Here is a 21,653-nt window from a genome sequence, read left to right as displayed (position 1 = left end):
TAAGATTTACTCATGATGCAAGCGTCATAAAGCTCAATAAGCTTTACTCATTTGTGAGCTTGCTCATCAGTGTTTTGTTTTGTGGCCCACAGGTTTGGTTTACAAAATGTTTGCATTCCCATATTAGTAAAAAAATAAGAATGAAGCAAAGTTACTGCTTCACTTGCCCTCAGCAATGGCATTTCTTCAGCTGTAAGCACCACACACTCCTCTCCTCAAAAGCTATAATGTTGTTTTGCCACAAGTCAGACAACTAAAAAATCGCTACTTTTCTGTAGCAAAAATGCTACAAGAACATTGTAGAAATAGCATCCACATCCACAGATTTGTATCAGTCTAGGATCCAAAAAGTGGTGCATCATCTTTCAGATTCCTCCTCAACAACCAAAATTCAAGGAAAAGAAGCTGATCCACCATAACTAGACTGCATCTAATTTATGCCAATTTGAAGCAGATTTAGTCAAGTGGCTGAAGTTTCACATCAGACCAGGTAAAGCTACTTATTAATTACTTTACTTCCTTAATGCAATAGCCAGAGAATAATTTTGTTTTTAAAAGACAAATATTGTTGAGAGTTAGGAAAAGCTGTTGTGAACCTTTAGTCTCCCCTACATTTAGTGCCACTCCTTCAGATACAAATTCTTTCCTGGTAACATAGTTCAAAGTCATCCTGAATTCTGAAACAAGACCAAGGACACTGATATCCTAAGACACCACTGATGCAATTTAGGAGTAGAAACGTCACGTTAATAGTTTTCTTTCTACTGTCCCGTGACTAAGGAGAGATCTCAAAACACCCAGAGTTATGAGAATTCTGCTAAAATGAAGTAGGGCTGTAGCCTGAACTCAAAATACATCTGCAGGTCCCAGACCAAGAGACTCACACAAAATGTCATCTCACTGTGGTTTCTCTGACCAAAATACTTTCTGCTAGTACCACTGTGTTCCCCACAGAGGTTCCTGCTGCAGTCTGTGGTCTAACCAGTACAGCTATCCCAGTGTAAATTCTAAGTTTGAAACAGTTTAAGAGCATAAACATGCTTCATGTCAACTAACAAGTAATCAGGAAGCATTTTGTGAATATACATGTTAGATGTTTTCCTTGACTTAACATCACTTATTGGTGCATTTGGACAACCATTTTGGGATGGGGGGTTGTATGTGTGTGAGATTCACATCTCTTTCAACTCAAAAAATTCCTCAAAACTAGAAAAGCTCCCCAAACACACAATGGAGTTGAGGAAAAAAAACTGTAAATGAGCTGTGAGGCAATGAGGAACACTTACCTTCTAATACTTCAGTGCAAAAAAAATATCCTTTCCCTACTTTGTCATCCACCCTTTGTAACAGAGCTTCACTGCTTGCTAAGTACAGCGAGGACTGGCTGTAACATTGGATTAGTGACAATCAGCACCATTACAGGAAAATAAAGATTATTTTTTCTGTCAAACTATTTACAGAAGATAATTTACAACATAAAACTCCAACAGCAGATTAAGCAAAAAATTCCTCAAGGGAAACAGACACAAAGTTTACACTAACGAAAATCTCATATTACAAAAGAGGAATAAAAGGCTTAATTTCATACAAAGTTGAAGTTAGACATCCAGGTTGCCTTAATCATGGGTAGAGTACAGCATTTACTCTAATTACGAAATTCACAGAAGAAAACACAGCATTATGTGAAGCATTTCCAGTGAGCAATGCTGGATGTGTATCATAGTTCAGCACTACTGGCTACCCTCACACCTCCACAGGTCCTCACAGGGCAAGGTAAGATAGGAAAGACAGGATTCCTCCAGCCTGGAGCCCTAAGAGGGTCAGCAACACCTTTCACTTGCAGGTGGCATGCAGGGATATGAGCCCATAGAACAAGGGAAAACCATAACCATGCAGCAATGCCTGTGCCAGCAGGAGCCCATGGCTTTAGCAGGCTTCCTCTGTAACTTCAGCTTTTGTGCAGTTTAGCAGCTTTCCTAACTGCCCAGATGCCATTTAATTTTCTTTACCTTGGTGTGATATAACTTCTAGTTATATTCCAGAGAAAAAGGAATTTACAGAGGTGTTGAGAAATACTGGCCTAGCATGACAGCAGTGGAAAAGCAGGACACAGTGCACAGGCATGGGATGTGAGACAGATATGAGCCTTGCCACCAGGAGACCCCACAGCTAAAAAACTCATTAATGCACAGATTAAAAATGCATCCTGTAGCTGGGCAAACCTGGCTTTAGGGGTACCAAAAGGATTTGTAACTAACATACATAAAGGATATCATATATAATAAATTCAGAGAGAACCTAAAGCTTTAGATCAATGAAGAAAGAAAAGAGGAATAAAAAGTGTATTAGCAAAGATACCAAGGAAACTCAAGTGGATCCTAGAGAGAGGGAAAAGAAACAGGCAACATCCACATCATACTCTTCCCAAAAAATGACTCCTAGGGCTGACAACCTCCCTCACCCTCTCCAGCAGTCCAAAGGTGCTGACCTAAAGACCCAGAGCAGAAATGGAAAGGTGAAAATAAATCACAGAGAAGGGACAGAAACCAAAACGTCCACGTGTTACAATTTTAGCTGCATTTGGTAACATTTTCGTGTATGTAACTGCAACATTCTGCTTAGAATCATTAGTCAGACCCTCCTAAAGAAAAATTGAGTCACAGTGTTAAGATTCCCATTATACCAGCAATAAATTCTTGGCCTTACTTGCATGCATGTTACTTTTATAAACAGACATGCACAAGGGGTACTTCCTCTTGGGCCATAAACAAGAACATAACAAAGGAGAAGGAATGCAAGACTCCATCCATTGTTTTCTTCAAAGTGTTACAGGAAAATCACAATAGAATAATAAGGTCTGAAAGAGCCCCAGGAAAAGCCACCAAATGGGCCACCTGAACTGGTAACATTCTCTGCCCAGAGAGGGAACTCTGTGCTGGGGTCACCCGTCAATGTTGGTTCACACCTAAGAGCCTTTCATACATGTTCACATGTCCCTACAACAGCAACTAAACATAAAACAGTGAGCCTGCCTGTGCTTTCTGCTTGCAGAAAGACTCTCTAGATACCAGAGGAGACATTTCTTTAAGAAACCTTAAGAACAGGAAGGAAACATGGCTGAGTTGATATGCCTTTACGATCTTAAGAGTAGGAAGGGTAGGAATTTCAGCTGATTTCCTGGACAAGGGCCCAGACAGGAGGAACACGAGCAGAAAACAAGAACTGGGTCAGCAAACTACTGAATAGTTAGTTGTCCTAATTTTCAAATACTTACTGAAGGTACTCTTGCTCTAGCCCAACTGCATCTGTAAGAGGTGTTAATACATGTAGAACTACACAAAGAAACTGTTCTGGAAAGAAGAAAAAAATACTTTAGGCTGACAACACCTAGTGCCAATGGAGTTAGCAAATAAAGGATCTCATGCCAGGATGAGTTTGTGCTCTCTCTGTAAGAAAAATAAGCGACCTATTGTAATTTTGATGTGAAGACAAGCTACCGTATCCATGGGTGTGACTGAGATGCACCACAGCTCTTTAGATTCACCTGATGTGCACGGACAGACAGACAGACAGATAGAAAACACAGGCCAAGCTTCTCAGCAGAGGCTGAGTGTTACATATAGAAGGCAGCCACTAATCTGTATGCCAAAGATGCACTCAGCTGAGTTCTGTAGCTGAGAACTCCATTCAGGGGCTCAGATCTGAACAGAGCAAAAACACCACCTTACCCCCTCTAATCCCCAGATACACCTCTAGGGAAAGTGTGTATTGACAGCACAGTAGTGGCAGACATGATTTGGGAAAAAAGGAGACACTGACTAGCTGCAAGTCCTAAGGAAAGTCAATAACGAGTGCTGTGAATCAAATACATTGGAAAAAGCAGAAGGGAAACCTTGGAGGACCTTCGACCTGCCCAGATAACCAGGCAAGTCCTGACGTATGTAGATAAGCAAGCAGCTGTAGCTAAGTAAACAAGTGAAATAAGCCTTGAACTTAAGAAATACAAAATCTGGTATCTACTTTTAGTATGTGCTAGTTAATGTGTAATAGTTCATAAGGTTTACACCATATTTCACACATTTACTAATTTATTTGAGAGAAGGTTTCCTTTGTGATACGAAAGAAAGCTTTATGTGAAACCAGAGGCGACCACTCAAAACTGCAGTTAAAAATTCAACACAGCACAAGGTTTCCTAATCTTTGTGTCTACAACAACAGCACCATCCCAAACAACAATAAGAAAAAGTGAAGGCACCAACCACTGCCCATCAACCCAGGCAAAGTCACACAGAGTTAGCACATCAGCCTGGGCGACCTCAAACACAAGAAAGTCATTTTTGACAAAGCAAGAGGCAAACCTTGGAGCTTGTTGCTACAGGATGAGGATTCACAGGGAAAACGGACAAATAAACAAGGTAAATCCATCAATGGTTATTAAGCATGTGAAGTCACATTTAGTTCTAAAAACCTCTGAATACCAAGCATGTCTGTCTTATATTGCTTGCACATTCATGCTTAGGAGCTATTTTCTTCCTTAGGGGATGGACATCCTCACTAAAAACTCCCTAAGAGAGTTCTCTCTGAGGAAGAACAGCAAAGGGGCTAATGCATACAAACAAAATAAAACAGGGAGGAAATAAAATTATTATGAGACAGAAAACATAAAACTGTAGAAGAAAGGACGAGGGCTGAAACAGAAAATTTCCTAGGGACACCAAGCAAAGCACCCTAACAGTACCAATAACTCCCAAAGGCATCCAAGAAGCCAGCAGGCACTGCCCTGAGAGGCTCTGGCCAGCAGCTTACATAAGAGGACAAGGGGACAGAAAAACCCTACGGCTGCCAGGTTTCTGCCTTCTCCCCTGAATGGCCAGCTTGGCAGGGACTGGTAGGTGGCCCTGCAGCTTGGCCAGCCTTCAGATTCCAAGGGTGTAACTAGAAAGGTCAGGGGCAGAGCACAGGCAAAGGCTCAGTGAGAGGTGCTGCAAGCTGGCACACTTGGCGCCTGCAGGTCAGGATTTCACCCTGCAGCCAGGGACACAGCAGTGAGCACAGCACAGCTCTCACACTCACAGGGAACACTCACAGCTCTCAGGGACACACAGAACCTGCTGCTGCTCTCGCTGCTCCAGGGAGGTCTTGTCACTTTGAGCACGGCTGACACACGGAGGGGGCAAGAAAACCCAGCAATCTGAGACACAAGAACATAAAGATGTTTCTGCAGCAGGGCCTGGGGGTACACAGGCTGCTTGGATTACACACAAGAGGGTGCTCAGAGAGGCTCAGAGGGCAGAGCCTAAAGTAACTGCTCCACAATGAAGGCAGAATCCTGAGCCAGAGGTAGTTTTACTAGTTTATGTTATAGCTCTCCTGGAATTTCAAGTTTCAATTAAATTAACTTGCTTTTTTCCCCAAGACTTGAAGAAATCAAAACACTCAGTGTGCCCCAGTTTTCATTCTTACATACAAGTTAGATAAGATCTGTTAACTATGATTTTTAACTTCTTTCAGGGATAGTGTTTAAACTGTCACACAGCAATTTGATGTCACTGATTTCCACTGACAAAAGTTAGAACAGCAGGTGCAAATGGAAAAGAAAAAACTAACCCAAAAACCCCCACCCCATACAAAAAATTAAAAAAACAAAATCCCAAACTCACAAAACTGAAAAACAAACAAAATAAACCCTTCAAAATTCATTGCTACAGTTTTCCTCCCGAAGGGGAAAAGAATGACATCTTCCAGTCCTGACTGGTTTATATTCTCCTGCAGCTCACCTCAACAGAACTCCAGTTTGGAAACCCCACTTGTCACACCACAGAAAAATTCAAATTTCTCCTAAGCCTCATTTCTGAGAAATACAAAATGGAACAATGAAACAAACAGATCTGGTACCTTCCACATGGAGTAACACAAAAAGCAGTTATCTTAACCACTGCAATAATTTTCCCCAACACACCAAGTACTCCTGACTAATTTGTTACTGCTCTCTCACAAACAGCCGTGCTACCTGTGAGGAAGCATAGCTCAACTTCTCTCACCTCAAACTCCTCCCTGGTTCTTGATGTTTGTATTCAAGCTTGGGAAGGTTACAGCCCAAGATTCCTACAAGAAAGATGTAATCAACACGAAGGCTGTTTCTAAACAAAAGAAAACTAAAGACCAGGTAATACATTTACAGAGAGAGAGAAAATAAATCCAAAGAATATGTGTCCTACGCAGCAGCTTGTAAACGTTTACCTCACACTGGATGACAAAATGCATGCATTCATCTAAATTAACATCCTTCCATTTTTGTAAGCTCACTCACCCAGATAACTTTGACTTAAACTCCACACAGTTACAGCTGAATTGCATAAAGATGCATCAGCACAAAACCAAGGAAAGCAGGAAATTTTCAAGTGTCTCCACTATATCATTCTCTACAAAATGTTCAGCTTAACTCCAGATATCATATCTTATCCAAACTCTCTGCCAAACAAATCTCTGCCTCGGTACTTGTTAAAGCTGATTTATTACTGTCAAATACATTAATCTGCATGTTAATCTGCCTCAGGTCACTTGAAGTTAGTGAAAAGAGACCTTTGTCAAGCCATATAAAATGTTGCTTTTGGTCCACATGGGAGTTTGAAATCAGAGCTTGGGAGAAAGCCTCTATGACATAAATATTACAGCATGAAAACAGCAAGGAACGCAGAAGACTTTTCCTGTAATCCACTTCCATTTTCTCTGCTTCACTTCATGGCATGTTGTTAAAGCCTAAAAATTTCCCTAAATGAAGGCTGAGTTTATCTTAGGATCCTGTGTTGCTGGAGTTGTAAAGCACCAGCACGACAGCTTCAATCTGACATTCATTGCACTCCAGTGGAGGAGGGAAGGCTTGTAATTTATACAACCTACTTCATCCATACTGCAAGTAGTACACAAGGCAGAAAATCTGGCTCCAACATTACACACACTACATTATGTACAGTGAGTGCTGGTAATATTTCTTTACAAAGCCTTACATACAACAGTTTAAAACCTCCTCAGCTGCATGGCTTCTTTATTCAACATTTCCAACAGAAAGCAGAACTGGTTTTCACTAGCGGACCACTTGCTTCCTAACATAATCAATTCTCTAGACAGCTTACCAGACGATCCAAGATTTCAGTACAAACAAATCAAAAGTTCAAAGATGAATAAAGACTGTTGGGCAATCCCTAAAGAGAAGCAGTTTTAACATACACATCCTGCACGTTTGCTTAGCAACTGGATCACCATAAGCAGCACGATATATTGGTACTGGTCTATTACCTGTCACATCCCCTGAGGAAGCAGTCTCGGATACAAGCAGCAGCAATGAGTATACTCCCCACCTTTCCTTTTTATGTTTGCCTAGTAATTAAATTTTAACTGCCAGTAATTCTCAATTGCTCCATCATTAGTGTGACTAAATGTCATTCCATGATACGAATTACACAATTATGCTTTGGTCAACCCTAAATACCACCACTGTTACCTGTGACTCTGAATGTTGTAACAAATAACATGCTTATGAACTGTTCATTTATTACAAAGACATTACTTCCATTACTGTCCAATTCACGAGTCACTTCAGCTTGAAATGAGAAAGTGTTACCTCAAAACAGGATCTTCAAGAAGGAAGCACTGAGCTTTAAGGAAGTTTTAATGTTTACATGTGATAGTCTCTCAAAATGTAATGATTTTGGGTGTTTAGAATTACTGGACACATCACGCTTCCTGCTAAAAGAATAGGAATGTGGAACTGTGCCTTTTCAAGGATGGCCTTAGCCTACAGAAAACACTCATGTGAGTCTTGCAGATAAGCCCTCAGGCACTTGTATAATAATGAACTATTGAAGCAGAGCCAAGACATGAGTTTTCAGAGGGAAACAGTCATGGGTTCTGTGATCATGCTTTGTTTCTCACAATGCCTTTACTGTGATGTGTAACAAGGGGCTGTTTGATCCAGCTAACTGATCCAGAAAAAGTCAGCTGGAAAGGGCTCACACCAAGGAATGAAAACCTAATGTGCTTTGAGAGCATCTTGTACCACCTTTCCAACAGCATTTGAAGACTCGGCTGCTCCCAACCCAACGCATGCCCCGCTTACTCACAGTCCTGCAGAGCTCTACTGCTACTCAAGCCTGACCTTATCTGAGTGCTTGAGATTGTGGAGCATCACCTCCAACAGCCTTGCACATCACCTCCCTTTGCCCACACTGACCCCTATGTACCCTGGAGTCCTTCCAAATCAGTTGACACCACTGGCATTTTCAACAGCATCACGCGCTGCTCGGCTGTTTGCGACACAAACATCTCTGCCAGGGCTCTGGAACTTGGTCAGCTTCTCCTGCTGCCCATCAAGGACAAGCTTAACTTAAAACCCAGCTTGCCTTCAAGGCAATCCTACACTTAAACTCCAGAGCAGAGGTTCAAGGCCAAGTAAGAAGAGTTTTACAAAGAAACTAAAACAAATAGCCACCTCCACAGATACTTTAGCAACAAGTCACTTCCTACGGGATCAAAGGTTTCTTTTGTAACCCAGAAAGTTTTAACATTTTATTACTGACATTCTTTCTTTACAGTCCTGGTTGGTACGAGAACGCCAGAACACCTATGAAAAATCCTAACAGAGAGAAAGGAGGCTTTAGCAAATTACACTCTGTGTTTCTGGGGGATGAGCAAGAAAGAGAACAAATAATTGGTATATATTTAAATAATATTGTATTTACCTTTAAATTTCCTCCTCTATACCAAAAATGTCTTTGAAAATTGCCCCTTGAGAAATACTTTACAAATCAAGTCTAAGCTACCTAGCAACTTCCTTCCCTGCATTAGTGAAGCTCATAAAAAGAAAAAGATTTTTATAAGACATCTATTATATACTATTTCTGTAATGCTGCAGATTTCACATGGTTGCCAATTATTAAAATGTCACAGAGCAGGAAGTCAAAGAGCAGTTGCACTTAACCATGGACATTAAGATAACCATGACACAAGCCTTTTTCAGCATCCTCCTTCTAGCTTGGAATATATAAAGGTCAGAAAACCACTAAGTAAAGCTTTTGTTGACTTTGTTATGCTTTTCTCAACTCTCAGAACACTCACCTCAGAAAATAATCCATTTTGTTCCCCACAGAAGGTACAGCAGGCAGAAGGCCAACAGTTGGCACTTTGTCACATAGCTACTTTAATAAAAATTATTAATAGGCTCTTACTTTTATTTCTACAATCATGTTCCATTAGAACAAAAAAAAAACCTATTTGCCTAAAAGACTGCTATTGAGAACAGCAGAAAATTGCTGTGACCAGCTTTGCAATGCCATACACCATTCTAGGGAGTACACAGACACACAAATAATTCTTAAACTAACACAATTTGCAAAGCACATTGTTCTTCATGAGCAAATTGGCTGTATCATCCCATAACATCTGAAAGGACCAGATTCCACCACCACTAACTTGCCTCCACAGCTTTAGTATTTGTCTAAATAATACATGCCCACCAATTCCACCAGCTATGGAGACCAACACATAAATTAAAGCATTAAAAAAGAAAACAGAAAAAGCGAATCCTTCAGTTTATACTAGGGAATGGCAACTGCTCAGTCCCAGGAGCAGCCCATCAGGAAATGCAGTTCTTCATGACAAAACCATACCTAAAGCAGTCAGCTGAGAGATGCTGAAATTCATGTGACTCTTCATCCCAAATCCTACTAGCCAGACACTTGTTCCAAATGCTGAAATCCCTTTCCCAAAAGCTGAAAGCCTGCCAGGACTCTCAGGACTGAGGTGCAGCCAGTCTCAGTTACATTCTTCAAACTTGGCTTTTTCAAACAGCCCCCACTCCTGTCTGGGGGTCACAGACTCGTTTCTAGTAGAAGCAAGAGTTAAAGATTAACTTACAGAATTTTACCATCACCTAAAGGAATTTTACCATTCAGATTTAATCTAAGTAGCCAGAGTTGGTATTTGTTCTCAAAAGACAGCTTTTACTGCTTCTATTCAACTATCTCATTTCCATCACAAGCTCTGCATTTTACAAAAAGCAGAAACAATGTACAGACACATGTGATCTTCAGGTCCTTATCATGGACTTGATTTAGACCTTACCAAACTCTAGTATCACCTGTCAAATAATTTGAACAAGAAATCAAAGGAGCACAAGACTAAGTGCCTTTAATGAAGTCTACAGAATTACATGAAGAAAGTATTTCATACAGCAGGAAGGCCCATGGCTCCAGGAACAGCCTGTTATTCAAATATCCATAAACATCCTATTTATTAACACACACTTATGACAATATTTTGAGAAAAATCAAACTTGACAAGTAAAAAACATCCATCAGTAAGGAGCTAAAACAGGAACCTTGCCAGAATGCTGTCATTAAAACAGAGAAAAGCCCACTAAAGGCTCCTACTAGCAAAATGACCCTTATCAAGAAGGTGTAGAGCTGGTTAACACATCCAGTGATCTAAAAAATTCCACAGCTCATAAATTATCATCCTCTAGACCAAAACAGAGCAGCACAATTGTCCTTGGCTTCACACAAAGAATGGCAGTCTCTGCAATCCTGTAAGTAGATGGAACCAACATGGTGGGGGAAAACAGCATTTAATTTGGTTAAGAAGGAGGAAAACTATATGAACAGATATGAGAAATGGCTTTGGTTTACTTGTGCTAGAGCAGCCTAGTGACACCTAATCTTTGAATACATGCAGCTGATCACAGATACCCTTAGAAAAACAACCATTCCACAACAACAAACCACTCTGGCAGACAGCAAGCCTCTTACAGGGTCTATTCAAATGCAGGCAACATTTTAACTTTATGACATCTATATCTGTTGTACGTTTGTTTTTCACCATTAGGTGAGAAACAGGAACATTCAGTATTTTGAGATAAAATACGTGCAGAAAGAGGAGAATAAACAGGGAAAAAAAAAAAAAGAAAAAATAAAAAAAAAGGAAGTAGCCTTTCCTGTAGCAGGTTTGCAATGCACTTAAATGTGCTGGCAGAACACTGAAATACCCACTTTGAGTACTCAGACATGACTTTCAGCCCATTCTGCGAGTAAATTGTCTGCTCTCTTGCCTACTGCTGTCTAAAGGTACCTCAGAGCCAACGATTACAGCTCTGCCTGTTCCAACACTTTCCCCCTGTAAATAGTGCCTGACTATTTTCTGTTCTCACAAGGGCTTAATTAGTCCTGTTCACAGAGCTCTACAGCAGCTGGCACATCCCAGCAGACTCCATTGCATTTTCACAGCTATTGAAACCCATCTGAACCACACAGCAGATTTTTCTACACTAACAATTACACGTCCTGTGAAATTTACCTCCAGCTATACCTTTGAAGACCCCTTTCTGCAGTCAACTGAACCACAGGACAGCCCTGAGATGTCCCAAAATCACTGACACACGTGCAGATCACAGAAGTCCAAAGAATCCTGCCTGGTCAGAAAAAGAGCCCCTCTCCTCCACCAACAGAGCAGCAGAAACCTGCAGCTCCAGAATACATGAGAATCAGAAAGCAAAATGCTATTTAGACGTATAGTATTTGCTTCTCCTATTTCTGAACACCTTCATTTTGCCAACTCTCTTCAAGTTCTTTGCTATTTCTCAAATCAAGTAGCAGCAGCATAAGCTGTGTGGCACCTCCTTTCCTGAGAGAGGCTGCCTGCTTATCAGCACATCAGCTGCCACATCCCAACGTGCTGAGCAGCCCTCTGGAAACAGAAAGCCTCTCACCCTGTCCTGAAAGGGAACCTTGAGGTTCATCCTCAAACTGCACTAAAATTGTATTTTTATATCAAACCATTGAGACAAACTTTCCAGAAAATAAATGTCATCACTGGGCAAGTTCAATTTTATGGTTACATGATGGTAAAAGTCTGCATCTCACTCAGAAGGCAGGAAGCTGTTCTCTTCAAAGCTCTGTAACAAGAACTATGTAAAAACAACTCACCTCCCGCTTCTTATTAGCTTACACATTGATCTGCAGCATCCTGCTTCTAAAGTCAAATGTTCCAGTGGTAGGACAATGTTCAAATAAACAAATGAAAGTTAAAAATGTTTTCAGAAATTAGTTTCCTGAAGAATCAAAACTAGCATCTAATTTGTTTCTGTATCTTTAATTTTTGAAAACCAGTTTCTTTGTTCAACTTGTCTCGACCAGAGTGCTTTAAAAAGCAGAGGCAGACAGCCACCACATTAAGCACAACCAGCTGAAATATGTCTTGTAAAAAGACAAGGCATTTAAAACAAGTTTTATCAGAAAACAATAGTTTAAAATAACAGCCCTCCCCTTAAACACTGTCCCAAATACTTTTTCATCATCACCATTATCTTGTGTAACGTCTTTTCAAATCTACCAACACCGTCTGTCAGAAAATTCACTGAATGACTCAGACAGACACTTTCAAATCATAAATACTCAAAACTGCTATTTCCATTTCTGAACTACTTCTGTTCAAGGATTTGAATTGCTGATGGCATAATAATCCAACAACCTCCTGAAGTGTCCTTATCAAGATTTTCCTCATGCACAAATACCATGTCCACTGACGAAAGCAAGCCTTGTTGCTTTGCACAGTGGCTTGGACAATATGGTTATGCAATCCAAAACCTGTACAACTTGCAAAATTTTTTAGTGCCTAATACTGAGTATCTTTCATACATGAATGCTTGACACAGCTCCTTGAACATGCAACTGAAGACATGAGATAACAGCAGAGATCCCAGCATTAAAATCACTGGCATTACATGCCCCGCCAATTCCCATTAATTTTCCTTCATCACAGCTCTACAGAAACGCTTGCCTAGAGCAAGCACAGGCTTTCCCATGCCCAGCCTTCTAATCCTGTGCCTAGGAGTCAGGTTTGCAGTCTGAATCTCACCCACGTTGCCAAAACCACTGGTCACTAGCCACTTGCCAAATTCACAGCAATGTCACCAGCTCAACAGCACTGATCCAACTCCATTAGGGCAAAAACTGGTGATGGAAAGCCCCATGGTTCTGGCTCTCTTGTCTCTTTAAGACAATTTCAGCTCCTACACCCATGGCATTTTAAATCTATATTTGAGAATATACATTTAATATATAAGAATTCGTTGGAGAGGTTTTCACCATGAAAGGTTTTGCTTGAAGAAATATGCCAAAAGCACACTCTTGTCCTTCACACCACATTATGTTTTCATATCTGATTTATGCTCAGAAAGCATCATTTCAAAAACCTGGCCTGGGTTGGGATGCAGCTTTTAGCTCCCCCATCACTTATTCTGATTCAGTTTTCCACATTAGCAACTGTCCTCCATGGCTTTCACAGCAAAGCTACCAACAACTTTATTCACAACTATATTTCGTTGTCAGCTCAGACAAGGGAATAATTTCTGTATTTTATCAACTAATCTTATACTTCCAACACAACAATCACCTTCTTTTAGGCTTACAGTCTTCACATAGGCTTAAGTGCCACAGAACAGATGAAGTTCACACATTATTAATAAGCTATCCCTATAATTCAAGAACCACAGCAAGAAATCTTCTTCACTGCAACGGGCTGGCAACCCTACAGGAAAAGAAAAAAACTAACTCAAAACACAAACTTCCTTTTTCCTATAAACAAGGCTAGGTCACAGCCAAAGATAACAAGAAAAACTGGCCATGTTTCATGATTGTGCTGCACCCATAAGTCCATGACACAACATCTATTTTGTTGATTACAAACATATTTTCCTCTGTTATAGCAGCTACCACAAATCTGAAGTAGTCTCAGTAAGGTTCTGCAGCAAACAAGCACGTCCACACTGAAATACTACAAAAAGGTCTCTGAAATCTGAGAATTTTTATAAAAATTCTGAGACTGCTGGGCAGCACACAGCTCTTCACTGACTTCCAAAACAGACCTGTGAAGACCAGAGCCAAGATGGAGCCAGAAATTCAATACTCCCTGACACTGACTACAGCAAGGGAGTGAAAACAAGAGTTTAAATTACACTCTAAAATATCAACTCTTGAAACCAGATTATGCCAAGAAGGGTTTGTCCAGAGGGCTTGGCCAGTTTTATACAATTTGATCCATTTTTTAAAATACACAACATGGTTGTGATACACAAGGCAATTCAGCTGCCTGAAAAACTTCAATGCTGCATGAAGAACACAAAGTTTCTTTAAACGAGGGGTAACATCTAAAAGCTCTTCTGCTGTGTGACAAGTGCATGACAGTTTACATACACAAAGTGGCAAAGCCCGTATGACAAAAACATTAAAAAAAAAGTTATAATTTAATATTAATGGTTTTCTCAAAACAAATGCCCACACATCTCCTGAAGCCACAAAATCAAGTGACTTGCAAGGCTAAGACAAACACAAGAAGAAACTAACATTGCCTGAAAACCCCAGCAAAGAACAACAGCTGTCATCTCTTCTTTGTCTTCCAGGCGATTACCATATGTTTCAAACTCTTTGTTGTTCATCCCAAGCAAACAAGAGATGAATACCTGATTCTCTCAAGGAAAAAAAACAACAAAACAAAAACTAAACAGAAAAAAATCAGAAAACTTTTTTTAAAAGTTTCTTCTGGTGCCACTTGAGAATATCCAAACCGTGGTTACCCTAATATTTGTAACACGTTATCTACTGTTGGTAACCCCAGTGTTTACAGATACGTGCACTTCCAAACACTCAGCCGGCAGAAAGGGTTCCCATATTGTGCAAGCGGAGGAATTATTATTTACATTGCCTCCGTAAGGAGATTTCAGGCGCAGCAGCAGATTTCCCTGCCCTGACAAGCAACAAGTGCGCGGAAGGCTATAAACAAGACCCACTTACGGTGCTCTTGACCCACTTAGAGCGCTGCACCGGCCTAAAGCCTCCTCCTGCGGCGGCGATTCTCCGGGCTCCGCCGTGCCCCGGAGCCGCTCGCTGCCCGCAGGCTCCGCTCGCCGCAGGGCCCGGCCCGGCCCGGCCCGGCCCTCCGCCCGCCTCCCCGGCCCGGCCCGGCCCGGGCCCCGCCGCGGCTCCTCCCGCCGCCCCGAGCAGCGGCCGCACGCCCGGCCGGGCCCCCCCGGCCCCGCGGCAGCGGCCGGGCCGCGCAGCCCCCGCGGAGCGGAGCGGGCTCCGCGGCTCACCCGGGGCTCGCTCACCTGGCAACGGCCGGCGGAGGTGCTGCCGCCGCCCCCGTCCCGCGGCCGCCGCTGCCGCCGCCGCCCGCCCGGCCCGCCCGCCGCCTCCCCCGGCCCTACGGCGTCACCATCGCACGAGCCCCCCGCCGCCAATGCGGGAAGCGCCGCCGCGGCTGCGCGCCCGGCCCGGAAGGACGCGCGGCGGGCCCGGCCCGGCCCGGCCCCTCACGGAGAGGCGGCGCCGCGGCCGCGCAGCCGCGCCGAGAGCGGAGCGGGGACAGCGACCGTCCCCATCCATCCATCCCTCCCTCCCTCCCGGGAATGGGTTCGGGAAATCGGTGGGGAAAGAGTCCTGAGATACCGGGTCCAACCTGTGGCCGGACGCCACCTTGTTAGCTAGACCGGGGCACTGAGGGCCGTGTCCTGTTCCCTAGACCGGGGCACTGAGGGCCGTGTCCTGTTCCCTAGACCGGGGCACTGAGGGCCGTGTCCTGTTCCCTAGACCGGGGCACTGAGGGCCGTGTCCTGTTCCCTAGACCGGGGCACTGAGGGCCGTGTCCTGTTCCCTACACCTCCAGGGACGGTGACTCGGCCGCTCATTAAGACTGTATGCTCTCATTGTCGCTGTTGCCTGGAGAAGAGCACACCTGGCTGCACCCTCCTGTCAGGGGGCTGTGAAGAGCCATAAGGTCTCCCCTTGAGCCTCCTTTACTCCAGGATAAACACCCCCAGCTCCCTCAGCTACGCCGTGTAAAATGTGTTCCAGGCCCTTCACCAGTTTTGTTGTACTCATCTGGACTCATTCCAGCGCCAAAAAGTTCTTCCTGAACTGAAGGGTGTCGCCCTGAAAACTCAGCTTTTGGAGCTTGTTGACATAGTTTCTAAAGACATTCCCAGGACAGTAACTGTAAACAGATATATGTACGTTCCTTCTGTTACATGTCTTTGATGGACATCTCTCACCAGTGTGGTTGGCTATCCAATCCCTGGCTGTGGTCAGAAACCTATACATTGTGAGAGAAGAAATTAAGTGCTCTTTCTTCCTTCACCATATCCTGAGCTGCATCTGTGTGACTTATTTTGGGTCCAGCAGCGACAGAAGGGCCCAGGACTGGACACAGCAGTGGAGGCGAGGCCTCACCGAGTGCAGGGGCACAGTCACTGCCCTGCTCCTGATCCTGGCCAGGACACCCCTGGCCTTCCTGGCCCACGTTCAGCCAGCTGTAGTCCCACACTCCTTTTCCAGCTGGCTTTCCAGCCACTGTGTTCCAAGCCTGTATTGCTACAAGGAATTGCTGTGGCCAAAGAACGGAAGGGATTGGCAAAGAACGGAGTTTGCAGCCCCCAGGCTGGAGGAAGGTTCCCTTTTTCACCGCTTCCCCTGTGCCCTGAGCTGGCAGCGGAGTGTCACCCTCTCCTCTCGGAATCGGTGTCAGGGGAAATCCCAGCATGATTTCCATGATGGAGAGGCCACCTGTGGGAACAGCCCAGAGCCATCCAGGCACAGCACATCTCTCTGCGGGAAAGGTGCCCAACAGAACACACACCAGAAAGCACAAAAAAGAATCATGATCAGCAGTCCTCAATGCCCAAATAACAATAATAAACACTTATTATAATAGAATGATCTCATGTTCATGCCCTCTCCATCCATCAGTCTTCTCCTACAGGACCTGAACTAAAATGTCTTGTTTCTTAGCTCTGTTTAAATGACAGTTGAGATCTATTTTTTTATTTTATTTTATTTTTTCCACTAGAAGAGAACATTGGGAGGGGACCAGAATGGGGGTCAGAATGTATCTGAAGGGGGTGCCAAGAGGATGGAGCCAGGTTTTTGGTGGTGCCAGGCAATAGGACAAGAGGCAATGGGCAGACACTGATGCTCAGAAGTTCCACCTGAACATGAGGAAGAACTTCTTTCCTGTGCAGTGACCGTGCACTGGAACAGAACGTGCAGAGAGGGTGTGAAATCTCCCTTAAGGAGATGTTCCAGAACCATCTGGAGGCAATGCTGTGTCCCATGTGCTCTGGGGTGGCCCTGCTCGAGCAGGGAGGTGGGGGCACTGTGGTCCCTTCCAAGCTGACCCAGTCTGTGATTCTGTGACTGTGTGATGTGGACATTCCCTGTGTCCAGGGCAGCTGGAGGAGGGGGAAGAGGCCCCACTGGACAGGCTGACCTGCCTGCTCCAGGCATGGCACCGAGCAGGGAGACCACAGCTGGCACAGGACCAGAAGGATGATGAAAACCAGTGTTCCCTGATGCTGCAGGAGGCACCTGGGTAGCCTGGCTCAGGTGACAGGGCCCAAATTCCTGTGTCTGGTGTAGAGGCACAGAGCAGGGGCACCACAGAGAACAAGAACTTGCCCTGTTAAGGAATGGGAAGTGTTGGCTGAGCAGCAGGAAAACCTATGTGACGTGGAGATTTCGCCTCCCAAAATAGTGTCCTTGGGGAAAACGGTGGAAACCCTACACCTGCATGTTTTACAGTGAGACCAGCCAAAACACGAAGGGAACACTACTCTGTTGGAGGATAAGCTTAGCAATTGCCAGGGAGAGTAACTGGACCATTTGGAGAGCCTGTCTGTAATTTGTGTGGCTCTAAACTTTAGTGCTTTGCTGAGCCACACTCCAATCAATACACTTGTCCCCACACCCAGAAATTTCAGCTCAAGCCAGTGAGTGTGAATGAGGCAGTTAATGCAAGCAAAATTATCCCTATAAATTAATATTTGAGTTGTTTTGATCCCTAATACCTGCAAACAATAAATATATCCTGCCCACTCCTTAAAACTCTGTTTATAAAACTATGATCCCCTATTGTCTCCTTTAAAATATGTCCCACCTCACACATTCATTAAAGTTTTTGTTACTGAACATTACAGTTGCACTCTTACACGTACTTATGGTTTCTCTCATCATTCAAAATGTATTTTGGCAGCAGCACAGGGAGCAGCAGCTGCAGTGGCTGCTCCAGCTCCACCCCGTGCCTGTCAGATGAAGTATTTCCTGCCCTGTCTTTCAGGATTTCATCTGTAAAATGGCGCTAATGATTTAAAAATATTTTGAGCTTCACTGACAAAAAATATATGTAAAAACCGCATGTCATTTTCGTCTGTCATTTCCTGTCACCATAACTTAATGTGTATGCAGCCAATTAAGAGGGAAAATGAGATAGGAATACTGATTCAATAAATATTAAATAAAAGGAATTTGGGTCGTTTATTCTGGTTTAAGAGCCTGGAAATCAAAAAGCAAAGCTGTGCCCTGCAATACAGCAAAACACATTTTCAGAAACAGAGTTATGTACTGCCTGGGCATTTGCAGATGATTCCTAGAAAATGTAGCAGTAATAAAATGTCCACTGCCTTAATTCCTTCAGAATATGTTTGTCCTATATACACAGCCCTGTGGTTTGTGGAAGCTGGCAGGTCATTACTGGTTAACTCTGTTGTTCCTGAGCAGGAGAAAACAAATCTGCCTGTGGCAAACGAAAGTGAGACTGGCCACAATCATCACAGGGAATTGCTGCCACTCTTAAAAACTGGTCCAGATGTTTGCTCAGGCCAAGAAGATGTTAAATACTTGTGCTGTTCCTCGAGGCTGTGGACAAGACAGGGTTACAATTAGCTCCAACACTGGGTCCACCCCACGTCTTTTTGTTTTTTCCCCTTAAAGGCAGTGTTTTCCCTTGCATGGTAATGCCCCATCCTGCCCATCCCACATAATGTCCATGTTTTGGGAGCCTTGTGAAGGGCTGACACAGTGATATGGCACTCTAGGAAGAGCCACAAGACAAATGATGACTCAGAATAAAACTGCCTTAGGGTAAGGAAGAGCCTGGACCTTTTTTTTTTCTTCTTTTTCCCCCAGGATGTGTGTTACTGCTGCAAGCCTTTAAACTGCTTCATCTCTGTTGGCAAACATACCTGAGCAGCTCCCTTCTGAAGCCTTCTGTTGGGCACAGAAATCTAACCTTTGCTTATCTTTGAGCTGGTTATATTTAGACTTCAGAGCTGGTATGCTCAGGAGGTGGCCCAGTCCCAAAGCCTGGAGATGGGACAGGCACTCACCAGTCTGTGCATCCACAAACCTTTGCACACAGGGTGCTGGTGCCAGGGGGACAGAATCTGGCCAGGATACACACCTGCACCAAGGAGATGGGATGCATCTCTGTGTCCCAGGGATTAGACATGGCCAAACTGCCTGTGAGAAGAAGGGGATCTGATATTACCTTCACATCTGCTGTGTGCCTGTCCTATGTGTTCCTTCACAGCCTGCCCTTCAGCGAACTTGACTTCACAGAGTGTCTGCTAGAAACTCCTTAACCTTAAATGCAGTTAAACAAAAGCTAAATGAAAGTTAATGACCATATAAGCAGCTGATTCTGGAAAAGCCTTGTGACAGCCACTTGAGAAATGTCCTGTAGTCACTGGAAGGTATTTCCCAAGGTCTCCTTGGGATGTTCCGTGGCTGTGTCAGCAGATGAAAATACTGTCTATATTTCTGTAACCACAGGTGATGAGGAATTGCTCCCACAGTGTAATTTAAACCTCCTAGGCTTCTCCCTGGCTGGGCTCGAGTGAGCAGAGGGAGACTCCTGCATGTTTGATTTCATATGACTGAACAAGATCTGCTTCGTTTGTGCTTTGTTGGGATCCACAGGGAACAAGCTTTGGTCCATATAGAAAATGTAAGTTACAGCAATGCTGCATGTCTGGCTGTTCCCTGAACTGCAAGAAGCAGCACCTGCTCTGCTACACTGAGCTCTGAGCAGGCACAGATTTTTGGGGGACAAAGAGTGGCAGCCTCCAAATGAATCAAGTGGCCTGAAGTTCAGCAGTGTTAAAAGGTTCATTTAAATTCTCTCACAACCCTGCCACCTTCTTCTTAGCATGATTAATATCAACTGAAAGTTTCTGGGATCAGGTACTGCTCAGCTTACCTTGCAGCAGAGCACACTGAGGCCTCATTCATTCCCACTGTAACTTAGGCAGTAGTTGCCAGCTGGAAAATGATGACAGATTTGCATCCTGTTCTGCTCCATTTAAGAGCCCATGTTCACTGACTTGCAGTAACAGCATATTTGCATAGTGCCTTTAAGCCCAAAATATTTTAGTTTTACATGACTTAAGGGTGGCCATTTCAGCCTTGAAGTGCAGGGACTTGAGGGTTGGAATGTGGCAGCCAGTTACCAGCCCACAGAATGTAACAGTGAGGATCTTATCCCTAGGAAACTGCAAACAGAATCTGAGCAGGCAGAAACCAGGCTGACCTCCCTAAGCCTTACTTCAGCTACAAGATCTTCAATACCCTTAAATAAACAAGCCCTGAGCTGACCTCTCTTTTGTAGCACAGCCCTTCCTCCAGCATTGTGCCAGAGTAAGGATTTGCTGCTGCAGACCCTCCCAGGCTCCTGCTGAGCCCCTCAGGAACCACCTCCAACCCTGCAAGGTGCTGCTGAGCCTCCCTGTGCAGAACTGGGTGTCCCCACACCATGTGGATACAGCTGTCTGCCTGCCAGAGTGCATGAGCAGAGAACCTAGGCCTTCAATTAAACTTCTTTTCAGCCATATTTCTCAGAGATCTTGACAGAAAAAGGAGGTGTACAGAAAATATTCTGTATTTAATACAGAAGAAGGCTGGAGGTTAAAATGTAAAGAAACTATTTTAAAATTATGCAGCAGATTATCAACAGAGCTCAGAATTGAGATTAGCTCCCAGCCCCACACCCCTTTCTATCACTTTGTGCATCAAACAAAGCACAACTTAAAATCTGTTGAACTTTTTAACTTCCATGGGAAAGAAGCAGTTCTGCTGCAGCTTTCTGTTTGAGTTCCTTTAGATTTGCATCAAGCCAATCTGGCTGTGTTCTTATTTTATAATTATTACCACCCTATAGAGGTTCTTTTATGTGGGAGTGCCATTGAAATTAAGTTTGAAGCTAGAGTTTAGTGAGATCAAATTTTTGGATACAAAATTCCCAGAAAATTCTAAAATACTGAAACCTGGGACTTGTGGGAATAAAAAAGGGGGGAGGAAAGAAATCTAATGGTCACTTTTTTCCTATGGCTATATGCTCCCAGTCCAATAGGAACTGCTGGCTCCAACCAGGCTGCCAGAGGTCTGGAATGCTGGGACAAAAGGCCAAAAAACATCTATTTTTCCATCCAGACAACATTTTAGGTGGAAAAAGAAGGACATATCCAGGGACACCCAGATGAATAGCAGCCCTAACAATGCCAACTTTTCCGCTCCCAGGGTTGTTTACACCCACAAAATGAAGTGTGGTGCCAAACCTCAAGGAGAGTTGTGTGGTCTTTATCAGAAAGGCCAGATGAAGTAATTCTGAACTATGAGACACATTAACAATGCCTGAGGGTGCCATTTACAAAGGGCTGACACCTTCGAGCACTGATGCAATAAGGATGGACAAGAACACGAGGTGAGGGTGGTGGGAGGAAAGGTCTTTTTCAGATTTATCCAAGGTAGAGCAAATTTTATTGCTGGGCTAGAAACAGA

The 21,653-nt window shown here is 43.7% G+C and overlaps 1 protein-coding gene across 3 annotated transcripts in view; it reads right to left on the bottom strand.

Annotated features, from left to right (window-relative positions):
- Positions 1 to 15,237, bottom strand: part of ADIPOR2 (adiponectin receptor 2) — a 44,406-nt gene extending 29,169 nt beyond the window's left edge. The window contains exon 1 of one of the 3 annotated variants that reach the window (XM_014259344.2): positions 15,155 to 15,237. The gene's annotated coding sequence lies outside the window, so the exon portion shown is untranslated. Of the gene's footprint in view, positions 1 to 7,296; positions 7,365 to 14,840; positions 14,980 to 15,154 lie in introns of those variants that run through there. The other 2 variants (XM_005530549.3, XM_014259345.2) reach the window with 2 other exon arrangements.
- Between the last annotated feature and the right edge of the window lie 6,416 nt (positions 15,238 to 21,653).

This window comes from Pseudopodoces humilis, chromosome 5, assembly GCF_049639895.1.
Source record: "Pseudopodoces humilis isolate 2021_Gansu_Grassland_sample_001 chromosome 5, ASM4963989v1, whole genome shotgun sequence".
Taxonomy (NCBI): Eukaryota; Metazoa; Chordata; class Aves; order Passeriformes; family Paridae; genus Pseudopodoces; species Pseudopodoces humilis.
This window is presented reverse-complemented; position numbering and strand designations above follow the sequence as displayed.